The 18930-nt window shown below is 43.0% G+C and overlaps 1 long non-coding RNA gene across 1 annotated transcript in view; it reads right to left on the minus strand.

Annotated features, from left to right (window-relative positions):
* The window catches only part of LOC137333131 (uncharacterized), a 29942-nt gene extending 13721 nt beyond the window's left edge, over positions 1–16221 (minus strand). Inside the window, exons 1-2 of the long non-coding RNA XR_010965801.1 lie at positions 16045–16221; positions 5702–5786 (exon numbers count right to left, since the gene is read on the minus strand). This is a non-coding gene — a long non-coding RNA (uncharacterized lncRNA). The remainder of the gene's footprint in view (positions 1–5701; positions 5787–16044) is intronic.
* Positions 16222–18930: the final 2709 nt, after the last annotated feature.

An 18930-nucleotide genomic window follows, 5' to 3' on the forward strand; every position in this document is an offset into this window, starting at 1 on the left:
GCATTGCTTCACTAATATCGTTCAGAGACGTGATTCTGCCACCCTTACCTGGTCTGGCTTACATGTGACTCCAGTTTCACACAATGTGGCTGGAGAAATCAAGCCTGAAGGTAACACAATAGTGGATGAGGGTCTCAGTAGCAGTGAAGTATGGGAGGAAGTGGGCTATCCAGCTATAAACCTGGCTTCACAGAAACTTAGTCAACTCTGAGGGTACAATGGTGCTGAGCATGGAGCACGAATACTTAGTATGATGAGTGAGAGATTCTCAATTAAAGCTGCACCAAGCTGGGAGATGCTGAGCAAAGATTGAATAATCTACCAGCAGCAGGAAGGAAAAGAGTCAGATTTTTAAACTTTGTTTATGGCTGGGCCAATTGCTATGTAACACATTTCATTCAGACATGTACGTTGTGCATGAGACCTTGTCTCATCTGGCTGCACTGCAGCTCAAAACCACAGCATCTTGTTCAATACTATTCTTTACCTCTAACTCACCACAGACTGTGTAAGTTAATCACAAGCAGCACCAGTGTAATTGTGCAATATACGTATCAGCACTCTTCATACACGAAAGCACGCAGTTCCACCTGACATATCTAAGAACCAACACTGGACTATTAGTCTTTTAGCACAACATGTAATGTTAATATTGCATTCCTACTTAGATAACTTGAAGTCCAGAAAATATAAGCAGTCCTAACCTCAGCCCAAGGCTGACACTATAATCCTCTGGCTGGAATAGGCCCTTCTGTTCTGTGGCTGCAGAAAAGGAGAGTGATTGCAAGACAGTTCCAATTGATGTTTTCTAGATTTTCTCCCACAAGGCTATGCCTGGAGACAGAGGGTTCCTACTGTCCTCTCCGGCAATAAGTTTTGCCGCAGGCCATTCAATATTTGACACTTCCAGTGCTTTTAGCTTTTTTTAAAAAAAAGAAAAGTCTATCACCAATGACATGGGTGTATCTTGCCGAGAAAAAGTTGATCCTCAAACTGCCAGTAGATCCAGGGAAATTTCTTTGAAGCTTACAGCTCACACATCATGATGCTCATATTACAGTAGCTTCTCAGCTGTCAGGAATAGTTATATCACTGTCACAATATTCCGATAGGTGTTACATATATGACAAAAATAAATTATTTTAAATAAAAATAGAACGTTAAAACTTGTACTCTGCTTCCCTTGTCTTTTCTTTCAATTCTTTGTTTATTCAAATTATTTTATTCACTTTTCTATGATTAATAAAGTTTATACTCACATTATAAGAACTGTAAATTAGCTCTTCTCTTCTTACTTTCTCTCCTCAGGTTGTGAAATACATTTTGGAAACAACACTTAGAAAGTGGCCTCCATACCACTCCACAGCTGCCTTTTTCGACCTGCTGTAAAGATTGACATGATCGCACCAAAGAAGCCACCAAGTCAATCTTTGATTTGCTTTAAAGAGTCAAGCAGCTGCAAGAGATGCTATCTGCAGTGCTGGCTACCAATTATGCCCGTATGAGGTAACTCATCCAAGGCACAGGAAGGGATAAGATATGATAATATCATAAATATAAGTCACCTAACTCCCCTCGAGGCCAAAGAGGAGGCTACTTCATTAGTCTTCCCCAGATCCTTCTGTTTTGTTCCTAATGATCTGTACTCAAGAGACTGTTTTACATAATGCTGAGATGTTCCAAATAAAAATGATTATCCTGGAGTTAGAGCTAACCTTAGCTTTCCTGGAACCTTTAGCTCTTAACCTGTGCAACTCCAAAGATACTTGGAAACATCTGGAATTGGCAGGAGAAAGGATTCATTTGAACACCCCACAAGCGGACATTTTGAAATATTTCCCGGAACCTTAGCAGTGATGATCTAACCATTACTTCTTTGACAAACCTCATCTTCTCCTACTCATTGTTGCTCTATCGGCATTAGATCTCCAACCAAGTTTCACAATTTTAAAAAATGTGGACTATTGCATATAATGCACAGAAGCTGTCATCTGCTTCTTACCATGAAGTACTGGCTCTGTGATTGACAGGAATCAAAAGATGAAGATTAGGAAATCAGTCTGGGTACACAGTTATTCTTGTTATGCACCAACATCCTTTCCATCTGCTCCTTTTAACAGTCTGCTTCGAATTATCTAATACACCGTGGAAAATAAATCTCCCACTTGAAAAGAGTGCATTACATTCCGTACACAAGAGTCTTTAAAAAGAACACTTGTAAAGTACATGAGTGGATTGAAATCACACTGTGTGATATTGGAAGTGAATGAGTTAACACCTTTGAAAACTAGCAGGCAAAGGAATTTCATATGAACACATCAATGTATTTGTTATTAGCATCACACAGCGTGATTTGAACACATAGCATGGCTTTTATCACTTGTAACTTGGAAGTGACTATGCCCAGATTTTTTTCCAGGTGTAAAGGTTAAAAAAAAACTGTTAGTTGAGTGAAATGGCAAGCAATCTTATCTAGTTGTTAAATGGACCCAAAATGCATTTACAGCACTCTTCAGTACATTAGGGCTCATGGGATTGGGGGTAATATATATATTAGCATGGATAAAGGATTGGTTAACGGACAGAAAACAGAAAGCAGGAATAAACTGGTCATTTTCAGGTTGGCAGGTTGTAACTAGAGGGTGCCGCAAGGATCAGTGCTTGGGCCTCAGCTATTTACAATCTATATTAATGACTTACATGATGGGATCGAGTGTAATGTATCCAGGTTTGCTGACGATACAAATCTAGGTGAGAAAGTAAGCTGAGAGGAGGATGCAAAGAGTCTGCAAAGGGATATTGACAGGTTAAGTGAGTGGGCGAGAAGGTGGCAGATGGAGTATAATGCGGGGAAATGTGAGGTTATTCACTTTAGTAGGGAAAATAGAAAAACAGAATATTTTTTAAATGATGAGAAACTATTAAATGTTGGTGTTCAGAGGGATTTGGGTGTCCTTGTACACGAAACACAGAAAGGTAACATAGAGGTATAGCAAGCAATTAGGAAGGCAAATGGTATGTTGGCCTTTATTGCAAGGGGGTTGGAGTATAAGAGTAAGGAAGTCTTGCTGCAATTGTACAGGGCTTTGGTGAGACCACACCTGGAGTACTGTGTACAGTTTTGGTCTTCTTACCTCAGAAGGGATATACTTGCCTTAGAGGAGGTGTAACAAAGGTTCACTAGATTGATTCCTGGGATGAGAGGGTTGTCCTATGAGGAAAGATTGAGTAGAATGGGTCTACACTCTCTGGAATTTAGAAGAATGAGAGGTTCTCATTGAAACATATAAGATTCTTAGAGGGCTTGACAGGGTAGATGCTGAGAGGATGTCTGGCTGGAAAGTCTAGAACTAGTCGACGTATGCTCATTATAAGAGGTCGGACATTTAGGGCTGAGATGAGGATGAATTCTTCACTCAGAGGGTCGTGAATATTTGGAATTCTCTACTCCAGAGGGCTGTGGATGCTCAGTCATTGAGTATATTCAAGACTGAAATCAATAGATTTTTGGACTCTAAGGGAATCAAGGGATATGGGGATAGAGCGGAAAAGTGGAGTTGAGGTAGAAGATCAGCCATGATCTTATTGAATGGCGGAGCAGGCTCGAGGGGCCAAATGACCTATTCCTGCTCCTATTTCTTATGTTCTTATAGCTCCCAGACTTCAAAAGCTGAAAGACGACTGGCAGAAAAAACTTTGGAGGAAAACAAACTTCAGTGTTTGTGAAAGACTTGCTCAACTGTGGAAAGGGCTTGTTAAAGGCAAACGGCAATGAAATAAAAATGTACTGAATTCACAGGATGCCATCAAATCACTTTCTGTTGTGAAAAAGGAGACAGGGAGTAGGGATAATGGGAACATTCTGATTGGCGGGATGTGACAAGTGGTGTTCCTCAGGGATCTGTACAGGGGCTCAGCTTTTCACCATATACATTAATGACTTGGATGAAGGAGTAGAGAGTTGTATATCCAAGTTCGCAGATGACAATAACTCAGGAGGCACAGTAAGTTGTGTAGATGGAAGCAGGAAGTTATAAAAGGGCATAGACAGAGTACATGAGCAGGCAAAACGATGGCAGATTGAGTTCAATGTGGGGAAGTGTGTGAGGTCATCCACTTTGGATCTGAGAAAGACAAAATCGAATATTTTCTTATTGAGAGACTAGGAGCTGTGGAGGAACAAAGAGATTTAGGAGTCCATGTATACAAATCATTAAAAGCAATTGCACAGATGCAAAATTTAATCAAAAAAGCTAATGGGATGTTGGCCTTTATCTCAAGGAAGTTGCAATTCAAAAGTGAGGAAGTGATGCTTCAGTTGTACAGAGCCTTGGTCAGATCCCATCTGGAGTATTGTGTTCAGCTTTGGGCACTGAACCTCAGGAAAGATAATGGTTTTGGAGGGGGTACAGGGCAGATTCACCAGAATGACAAAAGGGCTTAAAGGTTTAAATTACAAGAACAAGTTGCATAAACCTAGTTTGAATTCCCTTGCGTTTAGACGTTGAGGGGTGATTTAATAGAGGTCTTAAAATGATAAAGGGATTCGATAGGGTAGATAAAGAAAAATTATTTCCTTTGGTGAGGGAAACCAGAACTAGAGCACATAAATTTAATATTAGAGCTAGGCCATTTACGAGTATAAACAAGAAGAACTTTTTCACACAAAAGATAGCGGAAATCAGGAACTCTCTCTCTCCCCCAAAAAGCCGTGGATGCTGGGAGTCAATTTAAATTTTGAAGTCTGAGATAGATAGATTTTTGTTAAGTAAGGCTATCAAGGGATTATGGAGTAAAGGTAGGTAAATGGAGTTGAGGTACAGATCAGCCAAGATCTAATTGAACGGCAGATCAGGCTCGAGGAGCTGAATGGCCTCCTCCTGTTTCTATGTTAACCCTACAATTCCTTGCTTACAGAGGGGAAGCCGTACTGGAAGGGAATGCAGATTACAGATGTTCTATTGACCATCTGAAGCTCCTGGCTGGGAGAGCAGGACTACAGAATTTGCCCTTAGGATTTTCATGAAATGTGGAGGCATGAGGAGATTACTGTTAGAAGCAATAGCTGGTGCTTAGATGGATGATATGGGGGTTGGTACTGCTGCCATTGCCACCCGGACCTGACTGTCAGCCCTGACCTGTCCATTCTTGAATTCTAGACCCAGCCTGACAACCCTCTTATATGCGACCTGTACAACCAGAAACCTGCTCCACTGTCAGTGTTAGCCCACCTCAAGAAAGAAAGAACAACTTGCAATTGTATAGTGCTCTCACATCCTCGGTGTGTCCCAAAGTACTGCACAGCCAATGAATTACTTTAAGTGCTGTCACTGCTGTTTTGTTGACAAGCGAAGCAGCCAATTTGGATACAGCAAGGTTCCACAAACTATCCAGAGAATCTCCACCAATGGCTCCTCTTTCTGTTCCTACACCATTGCTTCTAGAAACTCCAAGGATCTATTGTCAGCCCTTTCCCTTCCTCCACAAGCTGCCCCCTTGGCGACATCATCCAAACATGAGGGTCAGCTTCCACATGTACAGTGATGACACCCAGCTCCATCAACGCCCTCCTGACTTTTGCACTGCTTCTGTGCTGTCAAACAGTTTGTCTGATATCCAGTTTTGGATGAGCTGTACTTTTCCTCCAGTTAAACAGTGGGACCAAAGCCATCGTCTTCAACCTCCACCAAAAATTCCTTACCTTAGCCACTGATTCCATCCGCTTCCCGGTTACTGTCCAAGGTTGAATCAGGCGGACATTCGGTGAACAAGTAGAGAAATGCCCACTGCCAAAAAAAAAGTTGACTTCAGCAGCAATTGAAACAACAGTAAACTTGCTTTAGGAAACACTCCACAAAGCAGGTCAGGCCCCCATTTTACGCGGGTGAGGTGCATGCTACGGATGGAGTCTCAGCTGAAGTTGTGACATCCGGCAGGGGACCTGATTTGTATAAATACTCCACCTAAATTAAGCCTGCGGCCCACTAAATCAAGCCTCGGAAAATTGGGCGCACTGCAAATTGGTCACACGAGATCGAAGACCTGGTTTTCATGATCCATGCCCGCTACAAACCAGGCTCCATGTCACAGGTGGAGCTTCAAGAATTTTAATCTGTTGTCCAGCGTTTTTAAATTATTTTGATAACTTATCATCACTGTTGTGGTGTTACAATTTCACCCTTCATTCACTAAATCAATCAGAGGCCAGGCAAGTACCTGCTTCCAGACCTTTGCTGACATTGACTCATCCTCCTGACCTTTGCACTCTGACCTCTGGAGAAGCACCTTACTCACACATGTTGCCTTTTGCTCCATAACAGAGCTGAGAACATGAGAGCATAAGAAGTAGGAGCAGGAGTCGGCCATATGGCCCCTCGAGCCTGCTCCGCCATTCAATAAGAATGTGGCTGATCTTCTGCTTCAACTTCACTTTCCCATCCTATCCCCATGTACCTTGATTCCCTTAGTGTGCACATATCCATCGATCTCAGTCTTGAATATACTCAACGACTGAGCATCTATAGCCCTCTAGGGTAGAGAATTCCAAAGATTCGCAACTCTGAGTGAAGAAACTTTTTCTCATCTCGGTCCTAAATGGCCGACCCCTTATCTTGAGACTATGACCCCAAGGTCAAGACTCTCCAGCCAGGGGAAACAACCTCTCAGCTTCTACCCTGTCAAGCCCTCTAAGAATTTTATACCTTTTCAAGAGATCACCGCTCATTCTTCTAAACTCCATAGAATATATGCCCATTGTGTGGTGAGAAACTCAATCATTCAAGAATGGTGTAGCATTTTCAATTATTTTTCGAGAGTGTTTGATTACTGTTATGGATAACATATTGCTGAAATTGAATAGCTGATGTTTATTTCCTATGATGATTTGTTGCAGCACCTTGCTCATTATCTATGCCAGAATAAGCAGCAAAGTGGCAATGACTGTTTTCTTCTCCAGATGTTCACTGATATAACAATTACTCAGCGTGACACTCCCTCACCATCCTTGATGAAATCAGACATCATCAAACTATTAACTTAGGCGCTGTGATGTATTACATATTCATTAACCCTGTGCATGTTTATTTAGCTCACACAAAAGGAGCTGGTGAGTGGTGTTACAGTACAAATATTACTTCAGAAATATATTTTAGGTTTGTGAGAAAATTATATGGACTACGTTCAGTTCTGGGTACTGCACTTCAGGAAGGATATATCGGCCTCGGAGGGGATGCAACACAGATTCACCAGAATCATACCGGGGCTAAGAGGGTTAAATTATGAAGACAGGTTGCGTAGACTAGGCTTCTATTCCCTCGAGCATAGAAGATTAAGGGGTGATCTAATTGAGGTGTTTAAGATGATTAAAGGATTTGATAGGGTAGATAGAGAGAAACTATTTCCTCTGGTGGGGGATCCTGAACGAGGGGGAATAACCTTAAAATTAGAGATAGGCCGTTCAGGGGCATTTCTTCACACAAAGGGTAGCGGAAATCTGGAACTCTCTTGCCAAAAAATCTGTTGAGGCTGGGGGTCAAATTTAATCTGAGATTGATAGATTTTTTGTTAAGCAAGGGTATTAAGGGATATGGAACCAAGGCGGGTAGATGGAGTTAAGATACAGATCAACCATGATCTAATTGAATTGCAGAACAGGCTTGAGTGGCTGAATGGCCTACTTCTGTTCCTATGTTCATACATCACTCACTCTTCGTCACTGTCATATTCCACGATAAATAACCACACTCCCAGCCCAATGGGTGAAGATGGTCATTTCCTGCTCCGCATAGTCCTGTGTTGCTGGTGAGATTGGGCAACTTCCTGTTATGCTATTTCCGTTACAATTATCTGTTATATTTAAGGTATTTGCTGAAACCAACCCCCGAGACCTCCCAGCTGCTTCTCTAAAGATAGGTGCACTGTTCTATACAGTACCACAGAGCTAGGAAAATCAGGCCTCTGTCTTTTTCCCCCCTCTCCACTCTGCCGTCTCTTCCCATTGCCACCCCTTCCCCAGGCTATACCCCTCTCCTGTACAACAGCTGCCTCTTCCCCTCTCCTCCCCACTTCCTTCTTTCTCATTGCCCATAGCTATCTCAGTTGCTATCAAACCATCAAGATTTTCTGGATGCTGTACAGTCTGCAAGTACTTTAATAGCGCATTTTGGCTTTGAACGACCAAGGATAAAACTACTGGCTGAAGGCTGGCAATGTCATTCATAAAATCCTGATGGCTAGAACGGGGCCAAATAGAATACAAGAACACCATTGAGAAGGAGCAGTTGATGTGTCTAAAAGGGCCAGGAGCACATAAAGCTACATTCCCCTCAGTGCCAACTCCCTCAATCCATTGTACTATTTTCCCCCTCAACTTTGCCCCTTAATGCTTCTAGACTCTAGACTCCCTAATACCACTCCCCCAATACTCCCACATCCCATGACCCCTTACCAACTTCTAAACCCAAGAACCCTGCTCATTATTTCCACATACAGGATCACCCATCAAAAACTTCCAGATCTCAACATCCATCTCACTACTCACGTGTCAGCAGACCCCTCCTTGGACTCCTCACACATTCCAGAAACATCCCTGAAAACGCCCTACGCAGTTATCCCAGATCTACCAATGTCCATCCTCAATGATGCCAAACTCCAACCCCCCATTAAAATTGGTCATTTAATATGGCTCAGCTCGCTCAGTCGGTAGAACATGCGACTCTTAATCTCAGGGGCGTGGGTTCGTGCCCCACGTTGGGCAAAGTGTGTTCTAAGACAGTTACATGGGTAAGATGGGTATAGAGGGATATGGGCCAAGTGCAGACAACTGGGACTAGCTTAGTGGTATATTAAACTAGAAAGAGTGCAGAAAAGATTTACTAGGATGCTACCGGGACTTGATGGTTTGACTTATAGGGAGAGCTTGGATAGACTGAGACTTTTTCCCCTGGAGAGTAGGAGGTTAAGGGGTGATCTTATAGAAGTCTATAAAATAATGAGGGGCATAGATAAGGTAGATAGTCAAAATCTTTTCCCAAAGGTAGGGGAGTCTATAACGAGGGGACATAGATTTAAGGTGAGAGGGGAGAGATACAAAAGGGTCCAGAGGGGCAATCTTTTCACTCAAAGGGTGGTGAGTGTCTGGAACGAGCTGCCAGAGGCAGTAGTAGAGGCGGGTACAATTTTGTCTTTTAAAAAGCAGTTGGACAGTTACATGGGTAAGATGGGTATAGAGGGATATGGGCCAAGTGCAGGCAATTGGGACTAGCTTAGTGGTATAAACTGGGCGACATGGACATGTTGGGCCGAAGGGCCTGTTTCCATGTTGTAAACTTCTATGATTCTATGATTAGAAATGTCCACAACAAGTAGCTTCTGCATCGACCTTCCCTTCTGTCTGCAACCTGGGGCTTGAAAATTACATCTGGGCATGAGTGCTAGGACAGACAGACAGAAAGACACAAAGAGAGAGAAAAAGAGACAGACAGACAGACAGAGAGGGGTGGGCCATGGAAGTTGTAGCCCTGCTGCGGTGGAAGTACAACTCCCAGCATGCACCAGTGCCCACATCACATGATAATCATGTAGCAAAGGACAGGAGAGTGTGAGCTCTTGGAGAAATTGCGAGAGAAAGATGTGTCGTAGAAATCAATATTTTCATGTTGCTCCTCAGAGTGTATGCTTTACACACCAGGGAGAACATTTACCAATAATAACCATGAGGTGAGAATGATAGGAAAAAACAATTGTATAAAACCTGTGATAAAAAATTTAAAATGTTAAATAAAATTCTGACCTAATGGTGTTATTTAGGATATGTTTTTCATGCTAAAGGGGATCTGATATTTGTGTCAAGGCCAAAGAGGAATATTTATGAGCTGTTTTTTCTGTTCACCTTGGACATCGTGGCTGAAGTCAGACATGGGAAAAATTTGCAGGTCTATGGGGAAAGAGTAGGGGAGTGGGACTAATTGGATAGCTCTTTCAAAGAGCCAGTACAGGCACGATGGGCCAAATGGCCTCCTCCTGTGCTGTACCTACTATGATGATATGATGTCAGCCAAGCCCAGGCCATGGTGAAAGACCACTTTGTCCAGTTGTTGGTCACTGGAGACAAAATCGGGGAGTGGTGGGGAGGGGGGGGTGCTGTTGGTGGAATTTGCCTGGGCAGTGCTACACCAACAACAGCTTCAATAGGAACTTTAAATGCAACATGATAAATAAAAAGGAAAGAAAAAATATCTTTTACAAACGTACAAATACCCAAGAAAAAGGTGGGAGGCTGTATAATATAAAAACTGGGAATAAAAGGTTTCAGAAGGAAAGAAGAACTTTGATTTATACAGCAACTTAAATGCAATGAGACTTCGCAAAGTACTTCACATATCAGAAAGCGGAAACCAAGTTTTGAATGAGCTGGAGTTATTATAGGAGGCTGGTGAGGAGTGCATTGAAGAAGTGAAAGTGTGGAGGTGGAAATAAGCAGTCTTAGTGATGCGTAGAATCTGGGGTTTGAAACTGAGCTCGGGATCAGATAGGACACTGATGATGTGAACCAACTGGTTCCGCCTTTGCAAGCAGCTGGTAGGGAGGATGGCGTTGAGGCAAAGATATGCAGTTTCTTTTTTGAACAACTGCCCAAAGTTTATTAAATAGCTATTCTGATCATTGCTTGGTCCACAAATTTATGAGATAAAAAGAGATGTTATATTTGATTATAGAACCATATAAATGTACAGCACAAAAGGATACCATTTGGCCCTTGTCTGTTCAGACTCTTTGACAGAGCAATACAAAATGAACCCCATCACCCTGCTCTCTCCCCATAGCACTGAAACAGCTTCTGTTTCAAATGTTTACCTACTCTTTTAAGAGAAGAGGCAATGGTTCAACCTCAACTTTTCTCTGTGGCAAAGCATTCCGCATTCCAATAATTCTCTGCATAAAAAGAGGACTCTCCTCACTTAGTGTGCCAATATATAGGTAAGCAATTTTGAGAATGATTACAATCGCCACATTTTATATTACAAAATTAGCTGCACAAAATTTCCATTTCCCTGAAGATATACCCAAAATACAGAAAGAGAAACTTCCATCTGGCTGACTTCAGATATTGATGATTTCATTTGCCTTATCAATAGACTGCACAAAAAGTAGAACAACTTGAAATAAAAACAAACAGAAAATGCTGGAGATACTCAGCAAGTCAGGCAGCGTCTGTGGAGAAAGAAACAGACGCTGCCTGACTTGCTGAGTATTTCCAGCAATTTCTGTTTTTATTTCAGATTTCCAGCATCTGCAACATTTTGCTTTTGAAGTAGAACAACTTAATTGATGGTGCTTTTCAACTTAAAAAAGGTAGTTAGCAGACCATTGGCAGTCCTTTGTATCTTCTTGATACGGTAAACTGTATTACATAAAACATCCATCAGCAATGTTTGGCACAGAGCAATGAGTTCGTATTGAATCACTGTGATGTGGCCTCAAAGGAAAGCGCTGGAAATAATTTGCTTCAGTGAAACACAACTTCACAGTTTTCTTTTAAACATACTGGGTGACAACTCAATAATAAAAATTAAATGAGAAAAGAAAGACCAGGAATGATAAGGCAGCATCAGAAAATAAAAATGTAAAAAAGGCATGGAAAAATAGACTTATAAAAGTCAAAATAAATTTGAAGATAAAATGTACAAGTTGGAGAACACCACACTCATCTATAGAGAAGTCTATTGTGCATATGCCTTTCATTGATTCATTATGCTTAAAAGGCTGTTTCAGTATTGAAAAAAAATTGTTGGAAAGAAACTTAATTGCTGCCTCCTCACTCAGCAACACATCTACTATGCAAATTCCCCATTGTTGTTTAATCATTGAAAGAAATGTTGGATATTGGATTCATTGTTTTTCTAACAAGGTTGCAGTATTAACCTAACAATTTACATTGAGTTACATCGAGTCTACAGCAGAGAAACAGGTCATTCGGCCCAACTGGTCTATGCTGGCGATTATGCTCCACAACAGCCTTCTCCCTCCCTACTTCATCTAACCCCATTTTTTTTTTATTATTCGTTCATGGGATGTGGGCGTCACTGGCGAGGCCGGCATTTATTGCCCATCCCTAATTGCCCTTGAGAAGGTGATGGTGAGCCGCCTTCTTGAACCACTGCAGTCCGTGTGGTGAAGGTTCTCCCACAGTGCTGTTAGGAAGGGAGTTCCAGGATTTTGACCCAGCGACAATGAAGGAACGGCAATATATTTCCAAGTCGGGATGGTGTGTGACTTGGAGGGGAACGTGCAAGTAATGTTGTTCCCATGTGCCTGCTGCCCTTGTCCTTCCAGGTGGTCGAGGTCGCGGGTTTAGGAGGAGCTGTCGAAGAAGCCTTGGTGAGTTGCTGCAGTGCATCCTGTGGTGAAGGGAGTGAATGTTTAGGGTGGTGGATGGGGTGCCAATCAACGGGCTGCATTGTCCTGGACGGTGTCGAGCTTCTTGAGTGTTGTTGGAGCCGCACTCATCCAGGCAAGTGGAGAGTATTCCATCACACTCCTGACTTGTGCCTTGTAGATGGTGGAAAGGCTTTGAGTCAGGAGGTGAGTCACTCGCCGCAGAATACCCAGCCTCTGACCTGCTCTTGTAGCCACAGTATTTATATGGCTGGTCCAGTTAAGTTTCTGGTCAATGGTGACCTCCAGGATGTTGATGGTGGGGGATTCGGCGATGGTAATGCCGTTGAATGTCAAGGGGAGGTGGTTAGACTCTCTCTTCTTGGAGATGGTTATTGCCTGGCACTTGTCTGGCGCGAATGTTACTTGCCATTTATGAGCCCAAGCCTGGATGTTGTCCAGGTCTTGCTGCATGTGGACTCGGACTGCTTCATTATCTGGAGGGGTTGAGAATGGAACTGAACACTGTGCAATCATTAGCGAACATCCCCATTTCTAACCTTATGATGGAGGGAAGGTCATTGATGAAGCAGCTGAAGATGGTTGGGCCTAGGACACTGCCCTGAGGAACTCCTGCAGCAATGTCCTGGGGCTGAGATGATTGGCCTCCAACAACCACTACCATCTTCCTTTGTGCTAGGTATGACTCCAGCCACTGGAGAGTTTTCCCCCTGATTCCCATTGACTTCAATTTTACGAGGGCTCCTTGGTGCCACACTCGGTCAAATGCTGCCTTGATGTCAAAGGCAGTCACTCTCACCTCACCTCTGGAATTCAGCTCTTTTGTCCATGTTTGGACCAAGGCTGTAATGAGGTTTGGAGCAGAGTGGTCCTGGTGGAACCCAAACTGAGCATCGGTGAGCAGGTTATTGGTGAGTAAGTGCCCCTTGATAGCACTGTCGACAACACCTTCCATCACTTTGCTGATGATTGAGAGTAGACTGATGGGGCAGTAATTGGCCGGATTGGATTTGTCCTGCTTTTCGTGGACAGGACATACCTGGGCAATTTTCCACATTGTTGGGTAGATGCCAGTGCTGTTGCTGTACTGGAACAGCTTGGCAAGAGGTGCAGCTAGTTCTGGAGCACAAGTCTTCAGTACTACAGCTGGGATGTTGTCAGGGCCCATAGCCTTTGCTGTATCCGGTGCACTCAGCCATTTCTTGATATCACGTGGAGTGAATCGAATTGGCTGAAGACTGGCTTCTGTGCTGGTGGCGATATCGGCAGGAGGCCGAGATGGATCATCCACTCGGCACTTCTGGCTGAAAATGGTTGCAAACACTTCAGCCTTGTCTTTTGCACTCACGTGCTGGACTCAGTCATCATTGAGGATGGGGATGTTTACAGAGCCTCCTCCTCCAGTTAGTTGTTTAATTGTCCACCACCATTCACGAGTGGATGTGGCAGGACTGCAGAGCTTTGATCTAATCCATTGGTTGAGGAATCGCTTAGCTCTGTCTATAGCATGTTGCTTCCGCTGTTTAGCATGCATGTAGTCCTGAGTTCTTTTCCTTTCTCCCTCATGTAATTATCTAGCTTCCCCTTAAATGCATCTATGTTATTCGCCTCAACAACTCCATGTGGTAGCAAGTTCCACATTCTAACCATTTTCTGGGTAAAGAAGTTTCTCCTCATAGTATCACAGAAGGTACAGCACAGGGGGAGGCCATTCAGCCCATTGTGCCTGTGCCGGCTCTTTGAAAGTGCTATCCAATTAGTCCCATTCCCCTGCTCCCTCCCCATAGCCCTGCAAACTTTTCTCCTGAATTCTTTATTGGATTTATTGGTGACTAGCTTATATTTATGATCCCTAGTTTTGGACTTCCCCATCAAACCTTTTCGTAATTTTAAAAACCTCTATTAGGTTACCCCTCAGCTTTCACTTTTCTAGAGAAGAGAACTCCTGCCTTTTCAATCTTTCAAATTAATATAATGATATATAGATAATAGTTAATTATACACCCCTAAACGGTATAAAGACATTGTTATAAAGCTGCAAAGTAAAAGCTCAAGAATACTGATAACATTGAATAAGATCATTGGTTTCACTGTTGATTGAAAAGGTTTTACAAGGAGGACGTGACAGAGTCTATCGAAAATTAATTTGGGTTTTGAGGAAGATGTTAACGTTTGTTGTGCACCAAATACAAGTAGATTAGCAGCTGTAAAATGGCTTAATAAAAATCTGGAAAATTTTAAGAGAGACATTAACCTGGAGGTTCAGTGAGTGAGCAGTTTTCCCTTTGCCCCAGGAACTCTGCCGAAATCCAGCCTAGAATTTTGCAATTAAACAAAAAGGCTGCATATAACGACACCACAAGTCCCGGCAGAATGGAGATGATGGGGGAATTCCCCCATCAATCACGCCTGGATACCGCACTGCTGTAAGTGACTGGGATTGATTTTACACACGTAATTTGTATTATGTAGCTATCCTCCACACACTGCATTTTGCTGGAGAAATAATCCTGCTTTTATTGGGAGTTATTTATTGCTGCAGGTCATCGGGTTCTGTTTAAATAGACTCTCTTGAGGAAATGGACACTGTTTGCTGTAGTGCATAGAGACTGTGTTTAATAGACTCTGTTTGCTGTAAAATAGACCGTTTGGTCTAAGTCCCGCCCCACCTCCAACCCATTGGCTGGCACAACGGTGTCAATACTCCGTCAAAATAAAATCCTAAGCCTCTTCTCTCTGTTGACCATGGAGTAATTTGTACCATGCAGATGGGCATTTCTATTCAATGTTGGGCCACATCAAACTGCCCCTATTTTGGCATTTTGATACTGAATTGACAGTTTCACTCAAAGGTCACAAGGGTGGCTGGTGTGGGATATTGAAAAATTCCCACAAGCACAGTATAGGGGATTAAGGCATGTTATTGGGGCAGAGTAGGGGATGTTTTTCTTTACATCAACCTTTCGACCTCCAAATATTTAATGCAAAACACAGAAAAAAAAAGGTTACTTGAAGTTAATGAAAACAGTCTGGGAAATGCTACTCAGAAACATAGGCCCCGATATTTACAGGGAGACGGGGAGGGAGCAGGGAAAGGGAGGGGTCGTAGCAGCCTGGGAACCCAGAAATGCAGGTAACCCGGGAGGTCCTGCCGATTTAACAGCAGGACCTCATTTAAATTTTTTGTCTCCGCTTCTCGGCCGGCAGCCGGATTGAGAGGCTGTCTGACTGCCACACGGGAAGGCCTGCAGCTCGAGGCTGCAGCAGGGGAGCGGAGAGGAGGGAGAGATCGGAAAGGCCGGGGGAGTTCGGAAAAGCCGAGGTGGGGGGGGGTGGGAGATTGGAGGTCAGGAGGGAGATCGGAAAGGCCGGGGTGGGGGCCAGATCGGAGGTCGGGGAGGTTGGAAAAGAGGAGATCGTGGAGGCCAGTGGGGAGATTGGAAAGGCTGGGAGTTGAGGATCGTGAGTCGAGGTGGGGGGGGGGAGGGGGAAAGAGATCGGATTGCAGTTGGAGGGGGGTTGCGGGGGGAGGCCAATTGTGGGAACGGAAGCAGATTTGCTCGGTGGGCTGTGGGGTGGGGGGAGGGGGCGGTGGGGGGAGGACTCCTGCTCTTCTTGGCCCACATGCAGCGCTGGAAAGGCACTTACCTGCTTAATCTGGCCAGTCTCGCCTCCCTTCAGCTGCCGGGTTTCCCGGGCCCTGGGAAACCAGGCCTGCAGGCGTTAAATCTAAAAGCCTGCTAAAATTTGAGGCACGCAGCCTCATTAAATATTTAAATTACGACTCAGCCTCTGGAGAGCAGGTTCGTCGCCCGTCCCCCAACCCGCTTCCATTAAAATTGAAAGTGGGCGTGTTGGAGGCGGGGCTGTGATCAGGTTTCCGATTTTTGAAATTTTAACCCTCGACCGCCCATCGTGGGAGGTTAAAATTCCCCCCATCATTTAATACACTGAAGTCTTAAATAGACTCCCGGATAACAAATACTTCTAGTAAAAAACAAACAGCTATTAGAAGCAAGAATAAATGTATCCATGTGATTAGCACAGCTCGCCAGAGTTTCTTGTCATCACTGCTCAATAATCCAGTCTGAGAGATTCAATCAATCAGTTTGACTTTAGACTGCTGCATGATTAGTGCTTTGTTAAGAGTAACAAAGCCACTTTGTACCTACGCCAACAATCAAAGCTTGTTTATTATTTTTCTACAAATCACGCAACCCCTTTTATTCCCTGGGCATTTAACAATTATTGATTAGTGCCTCGGCTGTTTGTGAGGAGTACTGAAATCTGTCAGTCATCTATAATTACAATAAATTTGAAGTGTTATTCTGTAACCAAGTGCGACCAGACAAAATCGAAACTGAACGTACAGCATTACATCTTCTTGGATAAATAATGGGAGTTCACATCCAAGCTCGTTAAATCCCAGTGGTACATTGATTTTAATTTAAATAAGATGTTTCGTTTCTACATTTTTCCTGTTGAACTTTGACACACCAGATCTTGAAAGTATTTGCTTTGCTAACATGCACAGAATTTGTACTTAATGGGGAATGTAATACGTTTACTACAGTAATGTAGCATGTCCTTGCTTGTTTTGAAAATTTCTCTTCAATCTTTTCTTGAAAGCCACCAAAGTAAGCACGAGGAACCTTCTGTAGTCCTTGAGGAGTTAAAGCGTCACGTAGCAACCAATTGAAAAGTTAGCTTCAAGGAGCAAAAAACAGATTTTGAAAGTAAGCAAGTCAATCATAATAATGGACAGTTTTGTCTTCCAATTGGCTTCCAAGCATCCTTTCTTTCACACATATTTGAGGATATTTTGATGATACCGGCTGGCAACATTCCGCTGTATTGTCGTGCTGTAGAATTAATTCCAGCCCGAGATGAAGCCATTCCTGGTTCTTTTCCACTCCCAGGAGCTGCAGGACTATTTCTTATCCCAGGCCATTATCATGAGATTGGGGTAACCCTAGTTCAGGCCTGCTCCCTGCCTGGTCCTTGCACCTAAATAACAGCTAACGTAAATGTAAACAGAACCATCCTTCTGACTGCTGATTGCAATTGGTAGCCAGAGAGTTCGCAGTGGCTCAATTCTTCCTGGATAGGGAAGGGGTAGGTTGTCAAATAACAAATTAAGCAACTTACCTGTTTGGCGTTGGTCTGCTGACCCTCCACGTGGCAGAAATCTAGGGCAGGCCATCGCATCAGATTTGACTAGGTGCTCTTGTGCTAAACGGAATCCCAGGGACATAAGGCAAGAGGTTGGAGTGCACACACCCCCTTCTTCAATGGGTTACCTCCCCCCCTTCCCCACCGAGGAAGCTCAAGAAATCCCAGGCCAAAACGGGTCTCCATCCCTTTCTTCTGACCTTTGTGCAAGGAAAATGGATGTTCCCTGGAGGCAAAGGTCAGAAAAACCAGCCCAACTAGATACTTTCCTGGGGCATTAATGATTTCAAAAGGTACATTGAACTTTAGAACAAAAGCCCAGATGACCAGGAAACATTTGGGCAAAAATCTGGCAGAACAGATCACCCACCGATTGTAAAATCTGTCTGATGAACGGGATGAACAATCGAGGTTCTACAATGTCGTAGATGCAGTCTTTCAGATGAGATGTTAAACCAAGGCCCCGTCTGACCTCTCAGGTGGACGTAAAAGATCCCATGGCACTATTTTGAATAAGAGCAGAGGAGTTCTCCCGGTGTCCTGAAAAATATTTATCACACAACCAACATGACTAAAACAGATCATCTGGTCATTATCACATTGCTGTTTGTGGGATCTTGCTGTGCTCAAATTGGCTGCCGCGATTCCTACATTACAACAGTGACTACATTTTAAAAGTACTTCATTGGCTGTAAAGCTCTTTGGGATGTCCTGATGTTGTGAAAAGTGCTATATAAATGCAAGTTCTTTCTTTCTTTCTGACTTGTCAACTCTACAATTTGTACGACTTTTTTGAAAAAAAAAGCCAAAATGTTTTTTTTCTCATGCTGTTGCAAACCATAGGATTCTGCTGCATGTGTGTGAAAACACTCCTTCCTGTCCTCACAAAACGTTCTGGAAAAAATAATTAAATCAGTGCAGTGAAAAAGTTATTCCTGAGAAAATCAACACTTAGCATGCTAAAGAGGAACTGAGATGGTTTCCCACAACAAATGTTGTGGCATTTACTTTAAGAGTGAAGAACACAAATATACCTCAGAACATCTGACAAGCACACTTTTGGATCTTATATAAACCAAATCATTTAATCGTATACTGAGAGCTCCAATCCACTGATGAAACAAATGATACTTATTAAAAAATATATTTTATTGCAATTTGAAAAAAAAACAGAACAACAATACTTTATTCTTCTATGTACATTTGAGACAGTTTTTGTATTAAATATTGTATTTCAATGGCTCTTTTTATCCTTCAGCAGTGTTTAAATCGGCAGACATTAATACTGATTGATTTCAACTGCCTCTTAACTTTGATTATTTTTCATTGTATATTGTGGAGAGATTGGAGAAGCTGGGATTG

Source organism: Heptranchias perlo, chromosome 15, assembly GCF_035084215.1.
Source record: "Heptranchias perlo isolate sHepPer1 chromosome 15, sHepPer1.hap1, whole genome shotgun sequence".
Taxonomy (NCBI): domain Eukaryota; kingdom Metazoa; phylum Chordata; class Chondrichthyes; order Hexanchiformes; family Hexanchidae; genus Heptranchias; species Heptranchias perlo.